Here is an 11853-nt window from a genome sequence, read left to right on the forward strand (position 1 = left end):
CGTCTGTAACCCTCAGACTTGGGAGGAGAGGGCTGCAGGGGCCACACAGCTTTTCTAACATGTTAGACACTATTGGCCTCTGCATCCTAATGTGGTTATCACACACAAATTACACCTCAAAGCAATGTCTATGAAAAGAAGAGGTTAATATGGAGAAACAGAGAAAATGAAAAACAAAAAACAAAGTATAAATGAAAATGCTTCACATGAACCTGGATACATAATGAATAGATGCTCCAAGGCCTGCCGTAACAGTTCCTCCCCATGGTTTTGACACCTGGTAATTATGTTTTTAAAGATAGGGTCTTGGGCTACATAAAAAGACCCAGTCTCAAAGACATGTAGGTCCTGGTGGTGTAGTCAGAATTAGAGCTCTTGTTTAACTATGCGGAGATCCCAGGTTCCATTTCTTGCAGCCCAGAACAAAAGGTAAACTGTGGGTCGGAGTCCAACAGCTGGTGGACGTCAGAAGACAACTCTGAGTTGGTTCTTTTTCCACCTGCACACGGCTCCAGGGTCGCCAGGTTAGAGCAGAAATACTATTAAGTACTGAGCCATCCCACCGCCCACCCCCAGCCTCTTTACAATGATTAAGCCTGTGGGTTTAGGCAAATGGCATTTTAAGCAGTAAACTGGGTATGTCTAAATTAGAAAGACTTAAGCTAATGATCTTTTCTAGTCCTTTTGCTCTTATGAGTGGGGAAACTGAGGCCCAGGGAGGGCCCAGAGCTCAGTGGACCCCAGGCCTAAGACTGACATCTAGGTCTAGCCAAAGCTCCTAGCACCACCCCCACACCGTGCCCTGAACAAACTGTTTTGTGTCTTCAGGAAAGGGGAGTTTATAAATTTGGCCACATTTTGGAACAACAGAGCCATAAATGGCCATGGCTGAGGGAGGCTGGGACGTACCTGACCTTTAAGGCTGGGGAGTGGGGGGCAGGGAGAGCTGAGCAGGCAAGGCTCCACTACAGCCCAACTCCTTCACCAAGGGAAAAGAAAAACAGGGAGAGGAGCTAGCCCAGAGGAGCTGCGTGGAGGCAGAGCACGGAGGAACCAAGCAGCTGCCTCTCAGTACCCTCTGTCTCCCTCCAGACCTTGGGTAAAACGTCATCACCTCTCGGAGACTTCACCATCCCCAAACGAACAAGGGAAGAAATCACATCGCAAGTGTGTAAACACCCACCTTTGGGCTGGAGAGACGGCTCAGCCATGAAAGGCTAAACTCATAAAAACAACAACAACAAAATAAATATATATTTTTTTCAAGTTGCAAGAACTGCAGGTCGCTGTGTTTTCCAGAAACATCCAGGACCAGTCTACTGAGCTAGAACAGAGGGATAGTTAGAAGTGCACAGCTCGGTATATCTACACAGGCTCCCAAAGATGAAGACTCACCACTCTGGCCCGGGAAAACAAGCCCAGACTGCTTAGCTCGGCATTCAAGGCCTCCACACAACCTCCTCAATAACTCCTTTTCCTGCAGCTATTCCACACATCTGCCCCTCCATTCCTGCGACAGATTCGGGGTGCCTCCCTGTGCTCCACTCAAGATCAGACCTGAAATTCCTTTTTTGGTGTTTTGTTTATTTGTTTCTTTTGTTGTTGTTTTGGTTTTGGAGACAAGGTTTCTCTGTGTACCCTGGCCATCCTAGAACTCACCCTGCAGACCAGGCTAGCCTCAAATTCAGAGCTATGCCTGCCTCTGCCTCTGCTGGGATTAAAGGGGCACACCTCCACTGTCAGGCCAGACCCTAAATTCTATAGTCTGCAGTTCTCTTCCGTTCTCAAAGACATTCACATTAACACACCTCTGTGCACAGGTCTGTCTCCTCCATGAAGCTGGTGGGTGTCTGCCCAGCCAGCAGCGTGTCCTCTGGGGTCTGCTATCACTGGTGAGCGAGTAAATGAAGTTCTGACTGGCTGAACTGCTGACTGTTAATAAAAAATAAGAAAAGGGCAGCTCCACCAGCACAAAAAAGTCCAATTAGGTCAAATCAAACCGAATCAAAACGCCCATCGTTTTATTAAGTAAGACACTCTCGGGTGGCCAAGCACATGTCGGGGAGACAGGGCAGTAGGGAGCCCATGCAAACCTAGAACCATGTCTCCTCTGGGAGCCCACTTAAATGCCTTGTGGGAGTGGTCCTCACCCCTCCTGGTCCTCACCCCTCTTCCCCCCAGGGAAGGGTCAGGACCTGGCATACTGGGATTTGGAGTCCAGAGCAATGCAACTCCCAAGCCAGGTTGTCTGGGACGGATGCCAGGGGCTGGGGGCTATGCTCCCAACTTAACACTGACCTAACACTCAGTTTATGGCCTCTGTCCAGTGGCGTACAGTGAAGTCTGGGTTTTCTGAGACAATTTTGTTTTGGTTTTGGTTGTGGTTTTTGTTGTTGGTAGTGGTGGTAGTGATAGAGGGTTGTGCTTGTTTGTTTTAAGATTGTTTTTGTTTTTTTATTTTGAGATAGATTCTAGCTCTGAAGATCAAGCTAGTCTTGAACTCTAGTACAGGCTGGCCTCTAACTCAGAATCCTCCTGCCTCTACCTCTCAAGTGTTCGTATTACACGTGTGTACTATCCGGCTCTTGCTTTGTCTTGAGACAGTCTCAAAATGTAGTTCAAATCGGCCTCAATCTCGTAATCCTCCTACCTCAGCCTTCTGAGTTGTGGGGATTATAAGCATATACCACCATGCCTAGCTCTTCTGAGTCACTTAGGTCTGAATGCCCCCATTGCACAGTTCAATCAATATTTACTAAGAAGCATCTATGTGCCAGGCATGTGCAAACAAACCAGATCATCCCAGACGCCACAGGGCTCCTGAGCTCTGAAGGAAAGTGAGATTATGAGATGCTATTTCATGTGTAGTGGTCACGAAAGCCCCTTGCAGGAGGTAGCATTTGAGCTGCAACCAAAAATTAAGATAGGACTGCTTGCAGGGCCCTGAGAGCGGTGACTTGATTTGGGTTTAAGCAGCTCTCTGGCCAGATGTCGAGATGCAATCCTGTGAGGCCAGCTCTCAGGCAGAAGCAAGAGGAGGAGCCCACGCTGAAGGCCACCTAGAGAGTTCCAGGCCACCTAAGCTCTAGTTCAAGACCCTACCCCCAAAAGGGGGCTTCTCTGTGGTGAGTGGCGGTCATAGTTCTGAGAACAGTGACCAGAGTCAGTGACAGGATTAAGAGCGGCAGGAAAGGTAAAGTGAGAAGCCACGGAGGCTCCCTCTTGAGCCAGACACTGGCCCTCCAAACTGGAGACTCTTTGATTCCGAGTCTTATCTGTCTGCGTGTGTGCACGCGCGCACACACACACACACACACACGCACACGCACACACACACAGAAGGTGGGGGTGGGGAGAGAAACAGAGGAGAGAGACAAGAGAGAGGAGAGAGAAAGAGAGAGAGCAAGCAAACAAAATCTTCAGAGCCCAGCATTTGGCTAACACCCAAAGAATGTTTATTTACTTTTTTTAAAAAAAATATATGTTTTCCCACTGACTCTTCAGTTTTGTGTTTCTAGCAGCTGGAAACCACCCAAGGGAACATGTTAGCTGGGACAAACAGCCTTCCGCCTTTGTCATTGTCCTCTGGATCACAGCTCGTGCCTGCTAGAGCCTCATTTCCTGTGGCCTCAGTGGGGGCAGTCAGGGCGAGGTGTGGGGGCTAGATCTTCCCACGGATGCAGCTGGGCCAGCCCCATTTCCCGGGAGGCCACTTCACTGGGGGAGGGAAGTGAGGGAGAAGCTGTCCCTCCTCAGCTCAGGCCAGCAGCTGGCCCAGCAGGTTTGTTTAACAGTCCTTGGAGGCAAGGTTCCTAGGCAAGCCCACGAGAAGAGCCTCCCACACTGACAAGCCCACCAGAAGCCATGGTTAAAATTTACTGTATTCTGGCCAGCTGATCTGAGGCTGGGGAAAAAATGCCCTTCCTGAGTCACATGAGTGCTGGAGGCCTGACCTCTGGGAAAGAAGGCTCCAGGCATGGGGACGAAGCACCCCACATTTATTTATCACACACACACACACACACACACACACTTTCTACTGTCTCTAGTCTGGACCCCCCATGGTCACAGTCTGATTTCTTTTATTGGTGGTACTAATGGCTACCCATCCTCCCAGGCAAACATCACCTTTCCACCAGGATTACGTGCAGGCGGACACTTCCTACGGATGCCCTCCAGGAGGCTCTGAGACCTGCCCTCCAGGCGGCTCTGAGACCTGCTTTGACGGCGATGTTCCCCAGCCTGGGTCACAAAGGCAAAGTGCAGAGATATGTCAGTCATTGCTTCCGTGTGCGTGTGTGTGTGCGTGTGTGTGTGTGTGTGTGTGTCTGTGACGCTGTCTTCTTCCAGAGCTCCGTCAAAGGTGTGTCACGACAGCTGTAGAGCCGGAAGAGCAGTCATCTATATTAACGAGCAGAGCCAGGAAGCATCACTCGGACTTTCAACTTATTTCATTTTGACGTCTGGAATCAGTCCTGAGGCAAGGGAGGTGTAACCTAGCTGTGTTTGAAGGAAGAATACTGACATGCAGGCATAGAAGAAAAAGGTGATGGAGCCCTGGCAGGGAAACAAAAATCTTGCTCTATACTGCGTATGACCTCTGCAACCCCTTCCCGGAACAGGAGACAAGTTCCCTGGGCCTGCCTCCTCCTTTTCCTATGACCTCTCTCTACCAGAGTCTGGCCGCAGGGGACACCAGTGGCAGCGTGGCTGCCCCACAGTGTAGCTGCCCTGCCCCTGGGAAGTGTCGGGATGAGAACCTGTATAGACGTTCCAGCTTCCCTGACCAGCTTATGCCTCTGACAGCTCCCTAGAGCGGGTGAACACAACGGCCCTGAAGCAACGGCCCTCATAATGTGTGCTCAACTTCTTATATGGATCCCACTTTCTTACAAGGAAGCCTTGGGGTCCCCTCTTGTTCACACAGATTCCTGAGTACTAGGCTCACAGGTGCACACCCCTAAGTATAGCTCAACAATCTCACTCTTTTTTGAGAGAGTGTGGTATGTAGCATAGGTTAGTCTTGAACTCATTATGTAGTCACATGTGATCTTGACTTTGTGCGTGTGTGCCTGTGCATGTGGTTGCACACTCGTGGCGGTCAGTGAGTGCCTGGAGCCTGTCTGAGTACGATTTGTGGGCCCCAGTTTTCTTTCCACCCTGTGGGTTCTGGGAATCAAACTTGGGTCATCAGCCTTGGAGCGTCTCACCAGCCCTCTGTTTTGTTTTTGTTTTAAGGTTTTATTTACTTACATGTGTACGTGTGTATTCATGTGTGGGTATATGCACATGAGTGCAGGTGCTCATGGAAGCCAGAAGGCAGCATCAGATCCTCAGGAGCTGGATTACCTATTGTCTTAGTTAGGGTTTCTATTGCTGTAAAGAGACACCATGACCAAGGCAACTCTTATAAAGAAAAATATTTAATTAGGGTGGCTTTCAGAGGTTCATCCCATTACCACCGCGGTGGGAGATGGTGCTGTGCAGGCAGACATGGTGCCGGAAGAGTAGCCAAGTGTTCTATACCTTGGCTTGCAGGCAACAGGAAATAGACTATCTTACTGGTGTGACTTGAGCATATAGGAGACCTCAAAGCCCACATCCACATCACTTCCTCCAACAAGACCACACCTACTCCAACAAGGCCACACTTCCTCATAAGTGCCACTTCCTTTAGGGACCATTTTCTTTCAAACCACCACACACATGGTCAAAACTACCTGATATACGTGCTGGTACTTGCTCTTAATCACTGAGCCAGCTCTCCAGTCCTTTGTCTTTTGAGATAGGGCTTTCTTAGCCCAGACTAGCTAGCTAACAAGATTAGAGGATCTGTCTGTCTGCCCAGCACTGGGGTTATAGGCAAAACACTGTGCTTGACTTGTTTTGTGTGGGTGCCAGGGATCCAGACTCTGCGTGTCATGCCTCTGCCTCCTAAGTATTGAGACTGCAGATGCTGGGGACAGAACCTGGGAGTCTTATGACTGCTAAACAGGCACTCTAGGAAGTGGCTACATTTCTAGCCTCGGCCTTCCCTTCTGATGGCTGTTCAGAAACACATAAAGCACATGTCCGTGGTGGAAGCTCATGGCCAAGGCTTCTGCCAGCTCACCAGGGAGAAAGTTTCATGCACTTGGGAAAGGGGCCTGGAGGGCTTATCTGCTCATCCTGTCTCTCCCACACACAGGAAATCCTGGACAGGTCCCGAGCGAGAGGAGCGTCCAGCAGCCGAGCCTCAGGAACCAACTGGAGGTGAAAGGAAATGTCTGGGCTCTATGAGGGAACAGTGAAGCAATCTCACTACCCAGAGACAAGCAAGGCTCAGTATTCCCAGTCCTTGTCCCTACCCACCCTCGCTCCAGTTCATACACCACGCTAAGCAGCCCCATCTTAGGTTTCATCCTGTAAAATACAGATAGAATAATTGTGCTTTGGGGGGTACCCTCAAATCCCCACACTTGACATCATCTGGAACACGATTCCACTTGTGAAAACTTTCAGGGATTCAAGAAGCTGAGAAGTCTGTGTGCATTGGAAGCCAATGTTAGCAGTTATAAAGAATTGTCCTATGGATGGAATTTTCCACGGAATAAAAGTTTTTTAATACATATCATCTAGGGCTAGGAATGTAGCACAGTGGTAGGGTGTTTGTTATCATCATAGACCCTGCATCCTCTTTCTGCTGTCTCTAGGCTCAGCCCCTCCTGGTTGAAGACTCAGCATCACAAACTCCGACTGCTGAAAACAACAGTGACTTTCAGTTTTCTCAAGCCTTCTGCGGGTCAGATATCCACGGATGAATTAAACGGGTATCATACCATCTATGAGTTGATTTGCGCCCAGATATTAACTTAGAAAGGTGACTGAGTGACAAAAGCCATTGAAAGCCAAATTTAAGCTGAGTGGTGGCACGAACCTTTAATCCCAGGTTTATGAGGCAGAGGCAGGTGGAGCTCTGTGAGTTCGAGGACAGCCTGATCTACAAAGTGAGTTCCAGGACAGCCTGAGCTACCACAGAGAAACCCTGCCTCGCAAAGAAAGAAAGAAAGAAAGAAAGAAAGAAAGAAAGAAAGAAAGAAAGAAAGAAGGAAGGAAGGAAGGAAGGAAGGAAGGAAGGAAGGAAGGAAGGAGAAGGGAAGGGAAGGGAAAGAAAGAAAAATAGATAAAATCATGTTTACTCTTATAATTCCAGTAGGAATTGTAGGCCTGACATGGCATGAAAGGCCCAGTGCCAATCATAAAGCAAAAAGAGCCTCAGAAAGTACAGGCCACAGCCCTGTTGAGGGTTTCATGGGGAGGCAGCGCGGGGTAAATAGTTAGGACTGGCCACACTGGATCTTTTTGTTGGGTTTGAGGGTGTAAGGGCTGTTCCTAATTGTTGGGACTGATAGAGGGTGGAGTGTAATTAGCTATAAAGATATGGGAGTAAAGGTAGGCATGTCATCAAAGGTCTGTAATCCTGTAGTGCTCAGGAGGCAGACAGTAAATGGGTTTGAGACTGGTGGCTAATACCTATAATCCCAACACTGGAGAAACCAAGGGAAAAGGAGGTTTGCTATGAGTTCAAAGACTTCTGAGATTCAACCCTGAACAGATTTGAGACCCTATCTCAAAACAAGGAAGGAAGGAAGGAAAGAAAGGAGGGAGGGAGGGGAAAGGGGAGGGAGTAGGACAAAAGAAGGGAGGAAAGAAGGAAGGAAGGAAAGGAAAAGGAAGGATGGAAAGAAGGTGGTTAAGCACACTAACAAGTTATTGCCAGCCTGGGCAACACAGCAACCTTGTTAAAATATAAAACTTTAAAAAAGAAGTATAATTAGTAGACTAATGTACCCAAATCCAGCACATAGCCATGATCCCAGCATTTGGGAAGCTCATAAAAATTAATTTAGGAGGATCATAAATTTAAGATTAGCCTGGGCTACATAGCACATTCCAGGCAAACCTGGGCTGTATAGTATGATCATATCTCAAAAAAGAAAAAGAAGGAGGAGACAGGAAGGAAGGAGGAAGGGATGGGGAAAGGGAGGAAGAAGGAGGGGAAAAATTAAGAAGAAGAGAAGGAGAGAGAAGAAGAGAGGGAGGGAGGAAGTAGTGATAGAAACAAATGACAGGTCACCGGCTCTTGGTAAAGTCAGAATGTTCGCTGTAGAGAGTCTTTCTGTCCTGTCAGCCAGCTCCCAAATAACAACACAGACTTATTATTATTATGAAAGCTTGGAATTTAGCTTAGGCTTGCCTCCAAATAGCTTATAATTTAATTTATTTCTATTAATTTACATTATACCACGTGACTTTTTTACCCCTTCTCCATTTCTGAATGTCCAACTTGTTCTGTATCTCCTGGCATCTCCTGTCTGCCTAGATTCATCTTGAGTTTCTTCCCTCTGCCCAGAAGTCCCACCTATCTCTCGCTATTGGCCATTTAGCTCTTTATCAAACCAATCAGAAGGCACCTTAGGCAGACACACATCTTTACAGTGTAAACAAATATTCCACAATAGTTGGCACGTGATTTAGTCACTCAAAAGCCACGTCTACGGTGGCCCACACCAGACAAGTCAAGGCTGGTTGTTGGTGGGAGTACTTGATTCCTCCCCGTGTGGGCCTCACATAGTGTCCTTACAACACGGCAGCTGGCAACCTGTTGACAAGCTTCCCCTGGAGTGAGTAAGAGAGTGAGACAGAAGCAACAATGGCGTTTATGAACCAGCCTCGGAAGTCCCTGTTTGAAATGAGTCACTGAGTCCAGCCTACATACAAAGCAGGAGATGAGTTTCTGCCAATGTCTAAAAGGAGAGACGTCAAAGAACTTTAAGGGAATTATTTTAAAGCCATTTGATCCTCCTTGATGAGAGGAGTATGGGAAGACCAAGGAGACAAACTTGTCCAGATTAGCTTAAGCCTGTTGTGAGTCAACACCTGGGGCACAGGAGCAAGACAGAAAGGAGAAAGGCTAACAGGGATATGGGTGAGAATGTCCCACACTGAAAGTGATCAACAGGAAGAAGAAATAGTAGCCAGACAGGTGTTCACCTAATATTCCATGAGCCATAGGATCTATGACATCATACTTAATGCTGCATTTTTAAAAAGATGTATTTCTTCTACTTTTAATTATGTGTATATGCATGTCTGTTTGAGAGCATGCACACATGGTACAGGTACCCTCATCAGATCTCTTGGAGCTGTGAGCTGCCAACATGGGTGCTGAGCATCAAATGAAAGTCCTCTGCAGGAGCAGTGCTTGCTCTTCACCACTGAGCCGTCGCCCCAGTCCCTTAGTTCTTATTTTCATTGGCTAAATCCAGCACCCCTGAGTGGGATATGGTTCTTTAGTGACCACTTTAGAAAATCATGAGTGGGTTTTTAGGAAAGGGTCACAGAAGGAGGCTTTGGATGACCAAGAGAGGGACAGATAGCTCAAAGCCTTAAGCAAGTCTAGGGTCAGAGAAGAAAAGGCAACTTCATGTCCAGCCTGGCTGAGGTCTTTTTCAGTCCCATTTGCTTCACTGCCCGCATTGCTATCACCGCCATCTGGTCTACCTCAATCCATTGCCGCTGTGGCAGTTCAGTTGTACACTACATGCTTGGGAGTCCCTGGGTCCCATCCCAGCACTGCAAATATATACATAATTAAAAATAAATAAATAAACTGATAGAGGAGGAAGTGTAGCTGAGTTGGTAGAGTGCTTACCTAGCATACATGGAGTCCTGGATTTGATTCTCAGTTTGCATAAAGCAGACATGATGTCACACGCCTGTAATCCCACGCTCAGGAAGATTCAGGAGGAGAATGTAGGCAGATCAGAAGTGCAAGGTCATCCTCAGGTACAGAAGGAATTTAAGGTCAGCCTGAGCACATGAAACCATGCCTCGAAAAATATGTATTTTCCTTAATCTGCTGTGCTTAAAAAAGAAAATAATAATAATTGTACAGCCAGAAAATTGTAAGCAGAAGCCTCTCTCTCTCTTTAACACCCTGAAAACTAACTCCTCCAGCTGAAGTGGGGCCTGAGGGTCTTGATGCAAATGCCTCTGAGGGGTACGGGAATTCTTGTGCCCTCAGGGAGGTCCTTGCTGCTTTGAGCCTCCCATTCCTCTCTAGTAAGCAAAGGTTTGTCTAAACTGTGGACCAGGGCCCTTTTACTTGGACTATGTATTTTCCTCCCAAAAGGAAAAAAACCAGAGGGAATAAATAGACCCAAGTGATTCCTCTCATCCCATCTCCAAGCCAAATTCAGACGAAATGTCCGGTGTGACACAGATTTAATATAAACAATGTTGCATTAATACTCACAAATACCCCAAAAGGAGTCCTAGATGGGCTATTTTTAGCCCTTAAAACACACACGCACTCGAACACACTCCAATCCCCATAGCCCCCACTGGCTAAGTTTCCCCAATAGGTTTTTATAAGAAGCAGAATTCCTGTTAAAACCACTAATGGAGCAGCTTCAGCTCGAGGAGGGAGGATGGTAAGAGCCTCCTGGCTGGGCATGATGTCACCAGTCGTGTGTTTCTCATGACCCAACAATGTGAATGTTTGCATTGCGCACTGGAGCTGGTGATCGCAAGCACAGCTGGTAAACAGGCCCCAGACAGGCAGCCTTGTGCTAGGCCTGTGTTGCAGAAGTCTGGCCAGGGCCCAGATTCAACTTAACTCCTTCCTGGCCGAAGTGATAGATGGATGAGCCACTGAGGTCTGGCCCAGGAACCTCTTCTCCCCAGGCCCTGCCTTTCTCCCAGACTCAGACCCTGGTGTGGGGGGACAAGGCTTGAATGAAGACTGGCCCAGCCCTGTTTCCTACCCACCCACACCTTCTACTCACCCCGAGGGTCTTGAGTATGTGACACCCCCACTCCCTGCACTAATCCTCAGCTTCTCATGCTCACAACGAGGTGGGCTAGGGCGGACCAGGTCCTTGCACACTCATCATCTTTAAAAAATAGCCCCCAGAGGCTTTCCTGCACACTCAAGGAAGGTCCTCTGAAGGAAAGCCTGGCATGAATAAGCTGAGGCAATTTGGGAGGCATATTCTCACAGAGCATGGTGACACACAGACCAGCTACTCAGGAGACTGAGGCAGAAAGAACCCAGGCAGGAAAATTAGCCTGGGCAATGTCTTGAGATCCAATCTCAAACAAAACAACAACAACAACAATATTATTATCATTATTATTGTTGTTGTTGTTTTGTTTTGTTTTGTTTTGTTTTGTGTGTGTGCATATGTGTCAGTCAGAGGAGTCAGTTGTCCTGCTCCAGCCTGTGGGCCTGGGGATCAAATGTGGATCAACAGGCTTGGTGACAAACACTCACCCACAGAGTCATCTTGCCGGCCCTGTTTTGTTGTTTGAAACAGGCTCTTGCTATGTATCCCAAACAACTCAAATTCCCAAACACTGGAATTACAGGCCTGTGCCACCACGTCTCCCCACCCCCAACCATAACTTTTTAGAACCCAAAAGAAATTTTTTTTGAACTTTGAAATCCGTCCAGCCTCAAGAATGTTGATCATGGCTGCTAGGCCCCAGGCCCCTGCCTCAGGAATAGGATAAACTTTAAAAGTGGCTGCCTCCTGCCAGCGTGTCAGCCCACCAGAGATGGAGGGCTCTCTTCCTCCGTGTTCCCAGCAGCCAGCTCCACTGAAGATCCTGCCCTGAGAAGGCTGACGAGGTGGAGATGTTGGGAAACTGAGGCCTGAGCCTCGAGACTGGCCTGCTCTGGATCCTTTCCCACACATGGAGCTCTGACTTCCCCAAAAAAGGTAGCTGTTCAATTTCTCTGCAGAGTTCTCTGCTGGCTGCTCTCAGGCAGCTCCATGACCCCCCTCCGACATTCCAAGGCAGTCTCCT

The sequence above is a fragment of the Chionomys nivalis genome, chromosome 6 (genome assembly GCF_950005125.1).
Source record: "Chionomys nivalis chromosome 6, mChiNiv1.1, whole genome shotgun sequence".
Classification (NCBI taxonomy): domain Eukaryota; kingdom Metazoa; phylum Chordata; class Mammalia; order Rodentia; family Cricetidae; genus Chionomys; species Chionomys nivalis.